The sequence below is a fragment of the Saccopteryx bilineata genome, chromosome 2, assembly GCF_036850765.1.
Source record: "Saccopteryx bilineata isolate mSacBil1 chromosome 2, mSacBil1_pri_phased_curated, whole genome shotgun sequence".
Classification (NCBI taxonomy): Eukaryota; Metazoa; Chordata; class Mammalia; order Chiroptera; family Emballonuridae; genus Saccopteryx; species Saccopteryx bilineata.
In genome coordinates this window covers 324,283,766-324,303,066 of record NC_089491.1, presented here as the reverse complement: position 1 = coordinate 324,303,066, position 19,301 = coordinate 324,283,766, and positions in this window count along the sequence as shown.

Genomic DNA, 19,301 nt, shown 5'->3' with positions numbered 1-19,301 from the left:
AGACTTAGAACTATTTCCTCGCTACTGTGAAAAGCCCCAGTGACTGTCCCATGCCAACGGGCTTACCGTATCTCTTAGCCCAAGAACCCTTAATGATTGGGCCAGGCCCCTTCAGTCTTCTAGACAGTGGTTAAGGCCACGCAGGACACATTCTTCAATTTAAGAAACATTGTTTTACTGAAGCCTTTGGCCTTGTTGTTTTAGACTAACAAAAAACATATCTGTTAAGTGGCTTGCGCAAGGAAGGCCCATATATACAGTACATAATTGACCAAAGAAAGTTTAATGTATGTTTAAATATCCACTTCTCCACTAATTGCTTTTACACTCTTCTGTTCCTTTCTTACCCACTCTTGCCGGACAACAGCTCCAGCAGGGAGAGGTCCTTTCTGCAATCCCAAGCCAGTTTATCAGGCTGCCAGAGAAGTCAGCCTCCTCCAAGTCCCCGGCTGACTCTGGCAGCAGTGGCCCTCGTAGGACAGGGATAACGAGGTGTCCGGGTTTTACTGTGTGCTTTTGAGTTGTGGAGGCCCAGATGCATGATTTATCATCTGCCCCAGCTTGGTCAGCAGGAAAAGAAACAGACCTGTAATACTGAAGATGTTGCCAAGAACGCAGGCTTAGATTATGTTTATACAAAGCAAGTTACCTTCCTTTCTCTGTTCCCTGCTTCTGCTCCACGGAGAGTTCCCCCCAGTGCCTCCCTTACCGAGGTCGTAGGGCGGGGCCTGTCCTGAAACCACACCCCACACTTCTGGTTCTTTCGGTTACAACGTCATTTAATATAAATTGCTAGAACAATGTTAATTCTTTTTTTTAAAGAAACTATCATAGCCCTGGCCGGTTGGCTCAGCGGTAGAGCGTCGGCCTAGCGTGCGGAGGACCCGGGTTCGATTCCCGGCCAGGGCACACAGGAGAAGCGCCCATTTGCTTCTCCACCCCTCCGCCGCGCTTTCCTCTTTGTCTCTCTGTCCCCTCCCGCAGCCAAGGCTCCATTGGAGCAAAGATGGCCCGGGCGCTGGGCATGGCTCTGTGGCCTCTGCCTCAGGCGCTAGAGTGGCTCTGGTAGCAACATAGCGACGCCCAGGATGGGCAGAGCATCACCCCCCTGGTGGGCAGAGCGTTGCCCCTGGTGGGCGTGCCGGGTGGATCCCGGTCGGGCGCATGCGGGAGTCTGTCTGACTGTCTCTCCTTGTTTCCAGCTTCAGAAAAATGAAAAAAAAAATAAAAAATAAAAATAAAGAAACCATCATGTCAATTCATTTTTATAGCTATAATTTGACTTGATCTTTACAATGTATATTCAAATTCAAAGTCTGATTAAGGAACAACAATGCCATTTTACAAGGGCACAGTGAGAAGGAAAAGTTAAGTAGTTTGACCACACTTAAATACCTGGTAAGCTTGGGTAAACCCCCACTCTCCCAACTCCCAGCCCAGCATTCTTCCCATCATGCTAGCCCTTATCCTTATTAGTTTTATTATTTTTAATTGAGTTATAGTTGACATATAACATATTAATTCCAGGTATACAATATAATGATTCAATATTTGTATATATTAGAAAATGATCACCACCATAAGTAAGTCTTATTAACATCCAGCACCATACATAATTACAAAAATTATTTTTCCTGTGATGAGACCTTTTAAGATCTAGAAAAATTATTACTTACAAAGATTAGGTTTGGTTGCAAGGGATAGGTAAACAAATAAACAAACAAAAGTAGTGGTTTAAGCAAGACAGTGTTATTTATCTCATACAGTCTGTCCAGAACTACTGCTCTAACTCTATGGTCCCCAGAGAGCCAGGCTCCTTCCCGATGATTGCTATGCCATCCTCAGTACCAGGCTTCTTTATCTTGTCCCGAAGGCTGCTCGAGTTTCAGCCATGAGGTCCACAGTCTATCCAGCTAGCAGTAAGGAAGGACAAGGAAGGACAGAACATGTTTTCCCTTTAAAGACATTTTCTAGAAGACATAAGGACACTTTTGCTAAACCCTCTTAACCAGAATTTAATACATGACCCCAGCTAGTTGCTAGGGAAGCTGGGATGCATAAACTTTATTCTAGGTAGCTGCAAGCCTTAATACATATGTGAGTTCTATTATTAGGAAAGAAATGGACAAAGGATATTAAGGTAGCATCTAGCAGTGCCTACCACAACTTTGCATTTTACATTTTGCTAGAGGTTTGTTTTACTGAGGTTACTTCTTTATTTATATCTACTTATTTATGAAATACTATGAGATTTTTAAAGTCTCTTCCTATATTTTATTTTACATCTATGACTTGAGTATCATAAATGTAAATAATGATAAAATTATTTTAAAATGTTTATCTTCACCACAATCAATCTTTCATATGACATCTTGCCTTGGTTTTATTAAGAATATACTGAATAAGCCCTGGCCTGTTGGCTCAGTGGTAGAGCGTCGGCCTGGTGTGCAGGAGTCCTGGGTTCGATTCCCAGCCAGGGCACACAGGAGAAACACCCATCTGCTTCTCCACCCTTTCCCCTCTCCTTCCTCTCTGTCTCTCTCTTCCCCTCCCGCAGCAGAGGATCCATTGGAGCAAAGATGGCCCGGGCTCTGAGGATGGCTCTGTGGCCTCTGCCTCAGGTGCTAGGATGGCTCTGGATGCAACAGAGTGACGCCTCAGAGGGGCAGAGCATTGCCCCTTGGTGGGCGTGCCGGGTGGATCCTGGTCGGGTGCATGCGGGAGTCTGTCTGACTGCCTCCCCATTTCCAGCTTTGGAAAAATGCAAAAAAAAAAAAAAAGAATATACTGAATAGGCTCAAGCCAGTTGGCTCAGTGGTAGAGTGTCGGCCCAGTATGTGGAAGTCTCAGGTTTGATTTCCAGTCAAGGCACTCAGGAGAAGTGACCATCTGATTTCCCACCCCTCCCCCTTTCCTTCTCTCTCTCTCTCTCTCTCTTTCTCCCTTCCCACAGCCATGTCTCAAATGGTTCAAGCAAGTTTGCCCTGGGTGCTGAGCATGGCACCGTGGCCTCGCTTGAGGCACTAAAATAGCTCGGTTGTCAAGCAACAGAGCAGCAGCCCCAGATGGGCAGAGCTTACTGGGTGGATCCCGGTCAGGGGTGCATGCAGGAGTCTGTCTCTCTCCCTCCCTGCCTCTCATGTAATAACAACAACAACAAAAAGAATATACTGAATAAATATATAAATATATTCTTTGATTTGATTTGTTTATAGATCCTTGTATTAAGCACTCAGATATAAATAAATTATGTGAACACTTAGACAATACCTCATTATTACTAATTTAGAATCTTAATAATCACCTATCTCAACCTCTTTCTCTTAAACATATTGAAAATATCACTGCAGAAATACCTTCCTGAAGTGTAGGTGTAGGGCCAGGGGCCACCGCCATCATGGCCATGCACATGCAGGTACTCATTGGATTCGGACACACAGAAAGAAACAGTGGCGCCATAAAATGGTGGGCCATTTCTTTATTAAAGCCTCACACCAGCCGAGGAGTAAACACACAGGGAAAACACTTCCCTCTTTATTCATTCAGAGCTCACAAAGCCCTGACACATTCTCCGGTTCCACAACCAGGAGAACCTTCTCCGGTTCCTCCTAGAATCAAAGACCTCACCAGTCTCAGTGGAGTTCGCAAAAGCCCCTCAGCTCTGGTTCCCCATCTGCACACCTTTTCTCTTCTCTGCCAACATGGCTTCTTCCTCAGCACCCTGCATTCTCTCTGCTCGCCCTCTGCAAACATGGCTTCTCTCTCTATTCACAAACTGGCTTCTTCCTCCTTCTTCTCTCTTTTTCAAAACCTTCTGGCCAAAACCTCTCCTCCAGCAAACATTAGAAAACAATGGCCCTTCCCAGCAGGAAAGTAATTTGCAATTTCACTGACCACAGATACATGGCACTACCCAGCCCCCAATGCAAACTATTAGTGAGCAAACATAAAAATCATATTTTACAAACATGTTTGTATTTGACCAACAGTAGGTATGCTAATGTCACTTCTCAAAGGACATGCCTTAATGAGTTCCACATTTCCTATACAATAAATCTAAATTTTTTAGCCTGAAATTTACTGCTTTCCACAATATTATCTAAACCTTAATCTTCAGGTTTGTCTTCCACTATACCCTTCATATAACACTCATCCTTAGTGAAATATTCTATATATCCCATAAGTGCTTGACACTCTCTAACTTGGCTTGTGAAGTGTTGTCTTCTTGGACCAAGCACTTCACCCACCTCCCTCACATGCACCCCTCACTCTCTCACACATCTATTTCTCTGCATAGTTTATTATTCGTTAAGGTTTGTTTTTGTTTGTTTGTTTTTTGTTTTGCTTTAGTGAGAGAAACAGGAACAGAGAGACAGAGAGACAGAGAGAGGAACAGTTAGGAACAGACAGACAGGAAGGAGAGAGATGAAAAGTATCAATTCTTCATTATATCACCTTAGTTGTTCATTGATTGCTTTTTTATCAATATATGTGCCTTGATCAGCTGAGCCAGTGACCCCTTGCTTGAGCCAGCGACCTTGGACTCAAGCCAGCAATCTTAGAATCAAGCCAGCAACCTTGGGCTCAAGCCAGCAACCTTGTTCTTCAAGCCAGTGACTTTGGGCTTTAAGCCAGCAACCTTTGGGTTCAAGCCAGTGACAATGGGGTTATGTCTATGATCCCACCTCAAACCAGCAACCTCAGGCTTTCAAGCCTGGGTCCTCTGCATCCCAGTCCGATGCTCCATCCACTGAAGCACTGCTTGGTCAGGTTATTTCTTTAAGGTTTTATTAAATGCTACCTCTCCATGAAGCCCTGGCCCAACACCAACATGTTTCTTTTTTTTTTTTTTTTTGTATTTTTGTATTTTTCTGAAGCTGTAAACGGGGAGAGACAGTCAGACAGACTCCCGCATGCACCCGACCGGGATCCACCCGGCACGTCCACCAGGGGCGATGCTCTGCCCCTCCCGGGTGTCGCTCTGCCGAGACCAGAGCCACTCTAGCACCTGGGGCAGAGGCCAAGGAGCCATCCCCAGCGTCCGGGCCATCTTTGCTCCAATGGAGCCTTGGCTGCGGGAGGGGAAGAGAGAGACAGAGAGGAAGGAGGGGGGGTGGAGAAGCAAATGGGCGCTTCTCCTATGTGCCCTGGGTGGGAATCGAACCCGGGTCCCCCGCACGCCAGGCCGACGCTCTACCGCTGAGCCAACCGGCCAGGGCCCACCAACATGTTTCTTTTTTTTTTTTTTTTTTTTCATTTTTCTGAAGCTGGAAACAGGGAGAGACAGTCAGACAGACTCCCGCATGCGCCCGACCGGGATCCACCCGGCACGCCCACCAGGGGGCGATGCTCTGCCCACCAGGGGGCGATGCTCTGCCCATCCTGGGCGTCGCCATGTTGCGACCCTCCTGGGTGTCGCCATGTTGCGACCAGAGCCACTCTAGCGCCTGGGGCAGAGGCCACAGAGCCATCCCCAGCGCCCGGGCCATCTTTTGCTCCAATGGAGCCTTGGCTGCAGGAGGGGAAGAGAGAGACAGAGAGGAAGGCGCAGCGGAGGGGTGGAGAAGCAAATGGGCGCTTCTCCTATGTGCCCTGGCCGGGAATCGAACCCAGGTCCTCCGCACGCTAGGCCGACGCTCTACCGCTGAGCCAACCGGCCAGGGCAACCAACATGTTTCTTAAACTTACTACTATCACTTGAGTTTTCAAGAGTTTGTACACTTCTTATTCTGTTACCACATCATACATTTATTAAATAAAAAGGGTTTATAAATTTTAATTCACCCTACAACACTTTGTAGATAAAGGATATACAGTATATTTTTAGTGAATGAATAAATAACATAACATTTTGGCTTTCTCTTCAAATTAAGGCTCCTTGGAAACAAACATATTATAAAAGATGAAGAAACATAGTTAGGCTCTAAGTTTTTAGTTCCAGTTTAATGCTAGTATCAGTCAACCGGAAGAGAATGGCACATTACTATTTGATAACAAACGAATAACTCAGAAACTGATTCAGAATCAGTTTAACATCTTGTGTGAGAACAACAGTAGCAATAAAAATGCATTATACACCCCATCTAGTTTATCCTCATAGTGTATTTGCATTAGTCACGCCATTCCTCCAGCATGATAGTTTAAATTTTCTGACAAATATTATTGCAACAGTGAACACAGAAAAAATAGGGGGTATTTTAAGTTAGGACAAACCTGATTAACATCAAATTTGGGCAGCACTCACACCAGATAATTGAACTGATAATTTGTGAACACTTAAAATGGAAAGTGATAGCTACCAAAGCCAAAATACAAGTTACGACGAATTAGAATTGCTTCACTTTTTGATAGCGTTATCGTGTGGAAAATCAGGGAAACATATGTACCAGGAATTCTTGATATCTTTTCTTCGTTTTTAAAAGTGCTTTATGTAAAATAGAATTAGTATGGTAACAGCAATAAAAAATAAATAAATGAGAAGCAAATATTACCACCAAAAATCACTTCTCTTTCTAAATTTCTTCCAGTTCTTTTATTCATTTATTTAGTCACCGAACATTTGGTGAGCACCTTCTCAATATTTCATATAGAATATTTGAATTTTAATAGGTTTTTTAACTTTCCAGATAACCACATGGATAAAAATAATGAATTATTAATTTAATGATAGTATGACCCGATTATTTTTCCAGTTTGTTAAATAACATCTAAGGGATGTGGGTTACTTATTTGGTAGCAACCGGAAGGGTGCTAAAATTTCTCTTCGTGGGCCCAGTCCTCTGATTATGTTCATCAGTTTTTAACGTTGAAAGAAGTAACACTCATCAAATGTGCAAATGTACCTATGAAACAAAAACAAAGGTGCTAATTAATATCACAGATTGCACAAACTGGAATTTAATTCTATTCCCATTATCATGTCATAGGCCCCAGAAATTGTGTCTGTGTGACCGATAGAATAATACTGAGGATAACTAAAACTTTTTAAAAAGAACTGATTATGTTATTGGCCTTGGTGCTAAATATTTTGCAAATTTTATTTCATCTTCCCTGAAATTTTAGGAGGCAATCATTTCGTAGATGAGGAAACGAAGGTTCAAACTGTTGAGGTGACAAGCTAATGAGGTGCGAAGTCAGACTTCCAGGTCTGATCTTCTGACCGTAGAACCTGTTTGCTTTTTCTTCAGCTTCTTTGTACCTGAATATACGTACCTAGAAAGTTCTTAGTTCCCCAGTGTTTCTTCAGTCCCTAACTCACTCTGAAAGGTTTCTGCTGTGTGCACACTACAGTCACATATCTGAGTGTCTTTGACCTTTGAAATGAAAAACAAAAAGGATGAACTCAACACAGAACTAACTCTAGGTGGAGATGTGGCCAACTTTCTCTCCTTTCTCCTTCAGGAGATCCTTTGTAATTTTATTCCCACTTCTTTCTGCTCTGCTAATCCATCGTGGGTGACAATGCGGTCAGTCTAGCTTCTTTAATGCTTTTGACTGCTAGCTTTTTTAGAAGACTTTATTTGTTTTAGAGCCATTTTAGATTTACAACGAAATTGAGAAGATAACAGAAAATTTCCATATATCACCTGCCCCAACAAATGCTTAGTTTCCCTCATTATCAACCAGAGTGGTACATTCATTACAGCTGATAAACCCACACTGACACATCATAATTGCCCAAAGTCCACAGATTGTAATATATAGTTGCACATTGTATGGGTTTAGATAAAATATCTAATGACATGGATCCGTCCCTAGGGTACAGCACAGAGTATTTTCACTGTCCTAAAAAGCCTCCGTGTTCCACCTATTTCTCCCTCACATTCCCTCTTCTCCTGGCAACCATTGATCTTTTCATCTTCTCCCCAGTTTGGCCTTTTCCAGAATGTCATATAGCTATACTCATACAGTAAGTATATAACTATTTCAGATTGGCTTCTTCTACTTAGTAATATGCATTTCAAGTTTCTCCATTTTTGGCTTGATAGCTCTTTGTGTGTGTGTGTGTGTGTGTGCTGGTTATTGTCTGGATGTACCACAGTTTATGTCTTCATTCATTAGCTGAAGGACATCTTGTTTGTTTTAACAATTACGAATAGAGCAGCTCTAAACATCGTGAGCAATTATGGATAAAGCTGCTTTAAACATCATGGACAGGTTTATGTGTAGACAGTTTTTAATTCATTTGGCTAAATACCAAATATTTTTGTACTTCATGATATCTGGATTGTTGGGAAGAGAATTTTTAGTTTACAAGAAAATGCCAGACTGTCTTGCAAAGTGGCTATACCATTTTTTCATTCCCACCAGCAATGAATGAAAATTCTTATTGCTTCATGTTCTCATCAGCATAGGGTGCTGTCAGTGTTCCAGATTTTGGCCTTTCTAATAGTTGTGTAGTGGGACTATGTGCTTTTTCAAAGACCGCTGACCTCATTGCCTATGCCCAATACCTACTCCCTTGGTTATTATAAATTCTAAAATGATATGGTCCCAAAGATTCCATCAATTTCTCTTTAATAACCCTCTGCAGTTTTAGTAACCAATTCAGACTAGTAATTGCTTTTATTACTCTCTAAAATCTGAAAAATGGTATTGTCTGGAAGGTGACAAATATATACCAGATTCACTGATTTTTAGCAGAATGTAGCTTTGGAAGATATATGGGCAGTTTGACTTTTCATTAGCCTATCTTTTGTTTCTGGGAAGGCTCTGTGGTATGACTTTTGTGTCACCTTCCAGCCCATGGCTCTAGTGCCTTAACTTCCAATTCATTTTTATCATCTTCAAGATATGGTGTGTATACCTCTCTTCTTAGAGGACATCAAAGTTTCTTCCAACACCAGGAATCTGTAATGTTTGTCTTCTACAATTAAGATCCTATAACTAGGAAAGATGTCTTGAATGGATAGCTTTGATATTTATTTGTAATATTTTCCTTAAATAATAGTAGTCATTTTTCATTGTATAATCATGGTGAGGCTGAGGAGTGGTATCTGCAATATTAACTTGTTAAATATTTAAAATACAACACTACCATCTATTAATAGCATCTACACATGTAAATGTGTAAGTATTCAATTGAATTTTCCTAAATGAATTCTTTAGAGACTCACAAAGCAATCTCTACTGTGTTCAAAGAAGTGTCATATTCCTTATGCCTGGAATGGAACCCAGGATTTAATTCCAAGCTTTCTTGACTAAACAGAAAGACCTAGTTTTCTATCCTTTCTCTAGAAAGTGTAGATTAGATGTTACTATTGGTCAGGCTCTTTTCTGTGCAATTCAAATAGCCTTTATCCAGTCAATAGAGAAGGAAAAATCTCTAAAAAACTCAGAATTATTTTTGATATTTAAAATACAATGGCTCAGCATCAGCCGAGTCCAGAGACACACACTGAAGAACTTGTTTCCAAAGCAACAGTAACCAAGTTGTCTTTATAAATTCAATTCTGTGAATTGTTTATTTCTTACAGACTTTTTTAATATGAATAATAAAAACAAGTATAATTGTAGCTATCCCATATTTATTGCTGCTACCATTTAAAAGGAAAATGATGTTACATTGAGAAGAAATAAATATTTTGAACCACTACATTTGTGCCTTATTTTCTCATTTACTTCATCTTAATAGTATGGAAATAATAAGCAAGAAGAGAAATGAATGTTGTGCTTTTTTATGTCACGTACAAGTTGAGTAGGCATATTGTTCTCAAGACAGGTACACAATTAATGGATAATATCTGAGTGCTATTCTTCCAGCAAGACTCTCTAGCTATATAAGTAGAGAGGTTTCTCTCTTTCACCATGAAACAAGGTCATTTTCTCTAATCTTTCTCCTGGTGGGTGGACAGTAATTCGCTAGCTAAAAGGAGAGAGAGTAGTGGTTCCACCAGCTGGGTTAAAAAGAATCAAGTATTTTGTACATTAAAGTAACCTGTCATATCCATCCACCATCACTGAAGGATGAGACATGAGAAAAGTCTCTACTGTCCTTTCTTAGAATTCTAAGTCCCCTTAGAATGGCTTCTGGGCATGTCATTTATTCTCTTCAAACCTGCACTTCCCTTCCTGAAAACCAGCTTTCTCTATATGGACAGCTGAATGGTAGTGTTGAGTATTTAGCATCTTCTCTATGAACCATCCCAAAAGTCTTGCAGTTTACCCTGTCCTGTCTCTCAAACTCTGACTAAGTCTAACACAAAATACATAAGAGCATGGAGAGTGTCCAGCTCAGTGTTTGACATGGAAATTGGAGCATGATGTGTGTTTTCCCAGGTTGCCAGGGCTCTCCCTTAGCTCTGTCTCTTCTTCAATGCTATGAATAACGATAGATAGAGAAGGTTAAATGGCTTGGATGCTCTCTTTTGGACAGAAAAAAGCAAAAGATGATGGAGACATAGCTGAGCTGTTTAGAGAAATCTCATACATACATATCTGTCCTTAAGAATGTAGTTGAGCCTGGCCAGTGGTGGCGCAGTAGATAGAGCATCAACCAGGGACTCTGAGATCCCAGGTTTGAAACCTTGAGGTCATGGGCTTGAGCGCAGGCTTATCCGACTTGAGCATGGGGTCACCGGTTTGAGCATGGTATCATCAACATGATCCTATGGTCACTGGCTTGAAGCCCAATGTTACTGGCTTGAGCAAGAAGTCATTGGCTCAGCTGGAGCCACCACCCCCTGCCCCCTGTCAAAGCGCATATGAGAAGCAATCAGTGAACAACTACAGTGACATAACTATAAATTGATGCTTTGCATCTCTCTCTCTCACTTAAAAAAAAAAAGAATCTAATTGCATTGCGCAAAATCAAAACTACAGTATATCTGTTCTGGACACATGTATTGAAAACATAGGTGTATTATTAGAAGTAATGCCAATATTTTGTAATTGTTCCTTTTAAAATTGCATTAAAGATATAAAACATTTGTTTCATGTGAAATAGGACATTATATTCATTTTTCAAGGTTTGAACTTCTCTTTGAGTCACATCTAGTTCATAATTTTCTAAAATGTATTTATTGATATTTAGTAACTAATCCATTTGTGACCATTTGAGTATGACTCCTCAACATAATGATGATGATAATTTGTTGCTCTTAAAATAGTGTCTACTGATAGCTATATTCCATCAAAATTATATGACTTTGCTAATGAAAAGTAATTAAATAGGGTGCTTTCTCACCACCGGAGTAGCACTCCAAAATTTAAGAACTTCCGGACTTTTAGCTACTTATGGGTTCTAGTTTTCCTCTAAATTCCAGGGCATGAGTGTCACAACCTAAAATAAATGGTATGATATACATGTTTTCTTCTACTGCTAGACTTAGAGTCTCAGCATTGGTCATGACAGAAAGCAGAAAGACTTGAAAACGTATTCCAAACCTTTTGGCTATGGTTACATCAATATAGATATTTGATCATCTTTATAACATACACCTCCCTCTACCTGTCTTATTCCAATACATTTTGCATGTATTATTTTACTCTCATTTAGGAGACATAAAATATTGGTCACAATTATTTACTCATTCCACTTCTGTTAGCCTAAAAAGAAATTGTAAAATAAGTTTGTTTACATTTAATAACTTGAATTGGTTCTGTGCTCAGTTAAGTTTGGGCATAGGGTAAGTGCTTAGTGGTGAAAAGAATGTCAAGAAGAGGAAGGGCTCCTGGAGAGAGAATGGAGCCAAAGCCAGGGAACGCTGACGAGGATGTCAATAGCATACTTCCCCTGCAGACAACTGTTTGACTGGGGAAAGAGGTGGAAGTCCTATCCTGGCATATGTCAGTGAGAACTGTTCTGAGTAAATGAAAGCCCTGTTTATTCACTTGAGCACTAAACTTTTTCACGTTTTTGCCCACCCAAATTTCATACGTTGTGTGAAATATATTTGTTAATTTATTCATATATTTAGAGAGTCTTACTGTGTATTAAGAATTGTGCTAAACACAGACAGTGGGGATACTTAGTTCTCCCAAGATTTGCAATACAGTAATAATGTATTTAAAACCAGCAAATGTGTTGGGGGAAGGGGGCACCAGGAAGATTTAACTTTGGGAGAAATGTTTGAGCCAGTGACAAAGAAAGTGGTGAAGAGCATTCTGGTCCAAGAAAGCCATGTGGTGAAACCTAGTGATGAGCATGAAGATGATGTGGCTGAGAGCACACCAAATGGAGCTTGCCTGGCAGGTTTGGAGGCATAGAGAGAGAGACGGGGGAAGAAAATGAAACTGAAGAGGTAGACTAGTGAGGAGGACTCTGCAAGCCAGGATTTGGCACTTGGATTTTTTCTTTTGGGCCCTAGAAAGACTATGAATTTATTTATTTATTTATTTATTTATTTATTTATTTATTTATTTATTTTTTCAGAGACAGAGAGACAGACATGGAGAGATGAGAAGCATCAATCATTAGTTTTTCGTTGCGCATTGTGACACCTTAGTTGTTCATTGATTGCTTTCTCATATGTGCCTTGACCACAGACCTTAAGCAGACTGAGTAACCCCTTGCTCAAGCCAGCGACCTTGGGTCCAAGCTAGTGAGCTTTTTTTGCTCAAACCAGATGAGCCCTTGCTCCAGTTGATGACCTCGGCATCTCAAACCTGAGTCCCCGGCATCCCAATCCGACGCTCTATCCACTGCGCACCGCCTGGTCAGGCAGACCATGAATTTTTTAATGCTAAATATTAACATGATAAGATTTGTATCTATAAACAAAAAGTAAACTGGAAAGGGGGGTGTCAGAGGGAAGAGAAAGATGGGATTGTAGCTGAAGTGGGAGATGATGATAAGCCTTTTTTTTTATCTAACTAAACTTGTTTGTAAATTGCAGTCAGTGGAGAACAGGAGAGGAGAGACAGAATATGTACAGATCCAGTCCTGGAGAAGTCCCCAGCAATGGAATATCACTAAATGTCTTGGAAGATGTTTTTATGGAAAGAATCTCAGAGGTAAAAAATATTTTAAATATTAAAAATATTTTAAATGGGCCTGACCTGTGGTGGTGCAGTGGGATAAAGCGTCGACCTGGAAGTGCTGAAGTCGCCGGTTCAAAACCTGGGCTTGCCTGGTCAAGGCACATATGGGAGTTGATGCTTCCAGCTCCTCCTCCCTTCTCTCTCTCTGTCTCTCCTCTCTCTCTCTCTGTCTCTCCCTCTCCTCTCTAAAATGAATTAAAAAAATATTTTAAATGGAGAAGGGTGAGCTAGTCATTCATTCATACACCTGTCATTGAAAAACTGATCTAAACTGAATCTCTTAATCTTGGAAAGAGGGAGTAAAATACTCAGTTGGAAAGCTTCCCTTTTCTTATGAATTTTTTGTAGAATCAGAGCTTTGATTTGAAAGGGACTTACAGATCTCTTAAAGTTTCTGTCAGGTCATCTAGGTGAAGAACACAGACGACAACCATGACTTTGGGCCTCTTTTCCTGGACCCTGCTCCTGGTGGTTGCCATGGTGAATGGAGGTGGGAGGTGCTCCTTTCAGCTTCTTCCTGCTCTTCCTGTCGATGCTGGAGGGAGGGCCCAATGGCTGGTGGGATGGAGGGGGGCTGAGATCCATCTGGATTCTGCTTGCGAGTGCAACGAGGATTTATTGTCACTGCTTATGATTGGGGTTCTGTCTGTTCACAAAGTTATGCAAGAGTCCTTTGGGTCCCATAGCAGATAATCAGAAACACTTTCTTTAAAAGTTCAATTGGAATGAGGTATTGTGAAGTTATAAATTTATAATATAGAAGTTTCAGATGCAAGTACAAAGTGTTAACACACAGCAACCCTTCTTGCACTCACAAAGCTGTATTTAATGTCAGAATTTCACAAACACTCAAAATTTTTATAAGCTCAAACATTAGAGAATAATAAAAAATTGATTTCAATGTTACTTCACTTAAAAGTGGATTTGCATTAAAATGTGTACTTTTTCTAAGCTACCTTTCAACTCTGAGAAACAACTGGTGTTTGAAACATTTCATGAACTGCTTTTCAATCTGAAAAGAAAATAAATGTATTTTTCTTGATTACCAAAATAATGAGTACTATAATTAAAACATTAAAGTACATTAAAACATAAAGAAGAAAGTTTTAAAAAATCATATAAAATATCATAACTTAGAGATAGATCCTATCTCAGTTAGATCTGCACAATGACACACATACACACAAACACACACTTAATTTCACTAAATGATATCATTTTAATTACGTCATAAATCACTTCAGAACTTAAATCTGCAGTGGATCGCAGCGTGGCTGCTAAACGTCCTTTGTGTGGCATCCTACATGACACAGAAAAACAGACGCCTTTGGTGGGTATGAGTATTTTAGGTTGGTTCCTGTTAGCTGCCATTGTTTTCAGTTAGAAGGAGACCAGTTGGCAGAAAATTCTTTTGTATTTCTGTGATTTATCTCACTGCCTTTTTCACGTAGTAAGTCTTTCTACCTTCCCCTTCTGACCACTCATGGTTCTTCTCCATAAAACGAGGGAAGGGCACAGCACTCAACAGCGGTGGTAGTTATTTTCCATGCAGAAACATAAAAATTGTGAAGAAAATGATTTTACTTAATTAAGCTGACAAGTCTTATTTACAACTTGAAGACATGCTGTGAGAAAAGAATGACACCTTATTTTTATTTCCTTGAAGAGATAGTAGGAGAGAAGGTCATTGCCATGTCACCTACGATTGATTCTCTCCTGACAAAGGAGGAAGAAAAGAAGGCATCTGAGAAAGGTGGGAACCTACTCCTAAATCCCCAAAGAGAGGGTCGAGTGCATGTGGCGGCCTCCTCTTCAGTGTAGGGTTTGGAGAGCTAACCTATTTCGGTGGAGCAAATAATGAAGAGTGAGAGAGAGCTGGAGAAATAAAAGGAAGGAGTCAGAGAGAGGAAAGCAAAGCAGAAGGTGTGTGTGAGTAAGCCCGCACCTCGACTTCCCAGGACCCCAGGAGGGAGCCCCTTGCTCTGGAAACAATCATTCCTTCAGGAGGACTACAGGGATTTGTTCCATCGTTCTTGTATTTGCACTGTTTTCATGTGCTGACTAGGCTGGGATCCCTATCCTTCCCTGCGCTTGTCTTCTATTTACCAAGCAATGTAAAATGAAACCCTGTAAGATGAGTGTCTGGGTAAAGAGAAGCAAGGCGAGCACACATCCCGAACCGCTGGGATGGCGTCATGTGTTCATCTCCAGTTTCCTTTCATACCAAGTCTCCTGACTTCCACCTTGAGCCAGAAGAGCACTGGGCACCAATTGTCACCGCTCTTAGAAGGAAGGTGGCCAGGAACATAAGGTGCCAAATACAACCTTGGTTGCAAACCTAGGATACAGCTTCTGTCACTGTTTTTAGCATTTCAGATCACATGTTCTATTGACACTTATCCATCTTTACTTTCACTGTTTTGTTTTGTTTTTTTAAAGAGACTCTTGAACGGCTTTTGTGAATAGCCAGTCTTATTTTATGTTATAGTTTCAGTGAAATTGGCACCCTGGAAATGGCTTTTCTATGTGGATGCCAGTAAAATCAAGGCAACAAAGTACTTTCTTCTTGTTTGCTGATACGTGAGAAAACTGATGTTTTTGCTCCTCTATAGAAACTAAAATAAAAATTTAACCCCTCAGACCTTTTGCAGAATAACTAAATTATGCTCTAAGATTTAGATTTAGTGTAAGTTTTATATTCTCTGAGGATATCCCAAAGTGTAATCGTATATTCTGGGCTTGATTATTTCTTAATCTAAGGAATGATTAGACCCACTTTAGTATATAATTTTTATTTCCCTTCTTCGTTTCTACAGTACTCATACAAATACAAGAATTTTTTCTACATAAAATGGTAAGAGGTAATATTTTACTTCAAAATGCCTAAAAGTAAATAATACAATATTAGTTATTATTTATTCTAAGTAGATGGAATAGAAGTATTTGCTTTGTTATTCTTTATGTTTTTCTAAAAATGTAAATATCTCAAAAATCTTTTTACTGGAATACTTTTTAAATTTTGTTCTAATTTCAAATTTACTAAAAGTTGCAACAATAGTATATAGATTTCCTATATATCCTTTCCTCAAATTCCCAAAAATTAACACTTTACCACAATACCTTTATAATGTAGTCTTTCTCCATAGACATATATTTTTCTGGATCATCTGGGAGTGATTTGCATGTATGATATTCTTTAAACCCTCTTGCAGTTCAACTACTCAAACCAGAAAATTAATAAAATATTAGTATTGTATATATATAATACTAGTTGCTAATCAACAGATCACATTCAAATTTTTCAACTATGTCACTTATATCCTTTGCAGGGACAGGAAACCCGGAGCTGAGTGGGTTTGGCTGTCAAGCTTCCTCGGTCCTCTTTAATCTGGAGGCATTGTTCAGTCCATCCTTGCCTGTCATGATTTTGGCATTTTTGGTGACTATAGGTCAGCTATTTTTGTAGAATGATCTTAAATTTGAATTCTCAAAAAAAATTTTTAAAGATTTTAGAGACAATTTATTTTCTGTTTTTAACTTAAAGTACATCTAATAGTGCACTTATTTCCCCTCCACCAGACCGAATTCTCTGCTAATAGCCTGTTTTTGTTAAAGGTATCATTGTTTACCAGCTTTTTTTTCTTTTAACTAAGTGAGAGCAGGGTAGGCAGAGAGACAGATCTACCCGGCAAGCCCCCTGTGGGGTGATGCTCTGCCCATCTAGGGTGTTGCTCTGTTGCTCAGCAACTGAGCTACTTTTATCACCCAAAGTGGAAGCCAGGGAGCCATCCTCAGTGCCTGGGGCCATCTTTCTGGGACCAAACCATCCATGGCTGTAGGAGAGAGAGAAAGAGAGAGAGAAAGAGAGAGAGAGAGAGAGAGAGAGAGGAGATAGTTACTTCTCCTGTGTGTGCTGACCAGGAATCGAACCCTGGACTTCCACATTCTTGGGCAACACTCTACCACTGAGCAAACTGGCCAGGGTTGTTTACCAGCTTTCCAATCCAGAAACTTGGAAGTTCCATTCCTCTTTCTTACCCAGCCGCATTAATGGAGATAAAGTCCTATAAACACACATTTTGCTGTCCTTTCCTCTTCTCCATCCCCACCTCCATTCCTGGGTTTGGGCTCATGCTTCCGAGAGCCTCCAGCTGGTCTCCAGTCTGCCCCCTCCTCTTTCCACATCTCCCTGCCCCACAGTTAGTCTGTCATTTCTGAAGTGCCCCAAACAACTCTTTAAATCTAAAATATAAATCTTTGGTATTCCTCTACTACTAAAGATACTTTAAGGACCTTTAAAGTTTGTGGGATAAGTTGCAAATGCTGAGTGTATCTGAGCCTGCCTTGCTGCTTTAAGTCCCAGTTCCCCTTCCTGACCGCCTGTGCTCCAATCACACTGAACTATGTGGAAATTTTCCAACAACCGTGTTGGTTGATGCCTCTTAGCCTTCATATATGCCCCTCCCTTGACCTTCAATGTGCTCCTCCTTCCCACTCATCAGTCTTTTTCACTCAACTGCTCTTTTCCACTAAAATTAAGAGCTCAGCTACCACCTCTATTAACAAGTCTTCATCACACACCTGAGGTGCTGGGATTCTGTACTTTTCTCTATGATTTCTGGGGGGTGGGGAAGCTTGACAAGAATTATAACCACCAGAGAACACCTTCTGAGGGAATAAACCATTCCTGGACCCTACTAACAGTTCAGAAGCCAGAGCTCAATATGCCTCCTGGACAGGCATGAAGGGCCATGTGGTTCCCTCTGCTCCATCCTGCGGAGGAGCCTGCTCTCTGACTGCTCTAACATGCTCACCTGTACAACTAGCTATGCAAAGCAGCCTAACTACTTCATTGTTACTTTCACGGCTCTCAAACTGAGGCTTTTCCTCCTGGGACTGGACTCCCTCCTGACTGTCTTTTAAAAATAACATCAATGTCTTGTGAGAATAGTGAGTGGTATCAATGTTACCACCATAAAAGTTAATTACCCAGGAAAAAAAGTCCATGTGATGATTACTGTCAATGTGTTCTGGGAATCCAATGGTTGATACAAATGGATTATGGGCCACTGACAAGACTGTCTCCACTCTTGGTCATTTTGCTCCTAGCAGACTGCTTGGAGTGCAATAAATACTTGTGAAATAAAGAGTGGCTTTGTCAAGCCTAAGATACAATCAGGCCCATAAAGAAACCAGAAAACTATTTTTCAAGTTGTCAGATTCAGAGCAAAGACTCAGCAGTTAGTTCTATAGGTATGAAAACAAATTTTGCTGCACCTTCACCCAGACTCCCGAGTCTGCAGTCCAAGCTTGCTGCGTCATGTATTTTCTGTAAAGTTACTCCAGCGTTTGTTTAGTCTTGAATTTCCAATCCTGGAAATCAGTCATTTCCCAATCTGCCTAAACGTAAGAATCATCTGAGATATTTTGAAAAAAATATATTGATGCTTGGGACACACTTCAGAGGTTTAGATTTAACTATCCCAACATTGGTATGTTTGGAAATTGAGCATTTTAATACATAGTGCCAGTTACTGCTAGAAAAGATTCTATTTTACTTCTGTCTAGTATCTCAGCATTATTTTTTAAAATTTCACTTTGGTATAAGTTTACTTCTTTTAAAGACTGTATGGGGCCAACCTGCTAGATAACTTGAATAATCTTCTTTATGTAGACGTAGGTATTACTATGTTTAGTATATGATTTCTTCAGAGAATAGCAACATGGGAGTAAGGCAGTGATTTGACAGTTAATTATTTAAATTCCCAAATAAGATTCCTGGGAAAACATTTATACAACTGATGGCACTGAAGGTATTGACACAAAGAAACATGTCCCAAACTGCTACATTATTAAAAATTATTTTCTATGAGTTCTGGAAAAGATAAACAACTAAGAACTTCAGTAGCTAAGAATCTGAATACAGTCTGACCTGGTGGTGGCGCAGTGAATAGAACATTGACCTCGGAATGCTGAGGACCCAGGTTCAAAACCCTGAGGTCACTGGAGTGAGCATGCGCTCAGCAGCTTGAACACGGGCTTGCCAGCTTGAGTGTAGGATCATAAACTTGATCCATGGTTGCTGGCTTGAGCCAAAGGTTGCTGACTTGAAGCCCAAGGTCACTGGCTTGAGTCTAAGGTCACTGGCTTGAGCACGGAGTAAATGACTCAACAGGAGCCCCTGATCAAGGCACATATGAGAAAGCAATCAATGAACAACTAAGGTGCCACAGCTATGAGTTGATGCTTCTCATCTCTCTCCCTTCCTCTTTCTGTCTCTGTCTCTGCCTCTCTATTGCTGAAAAAAAAAAAAGAGAGAG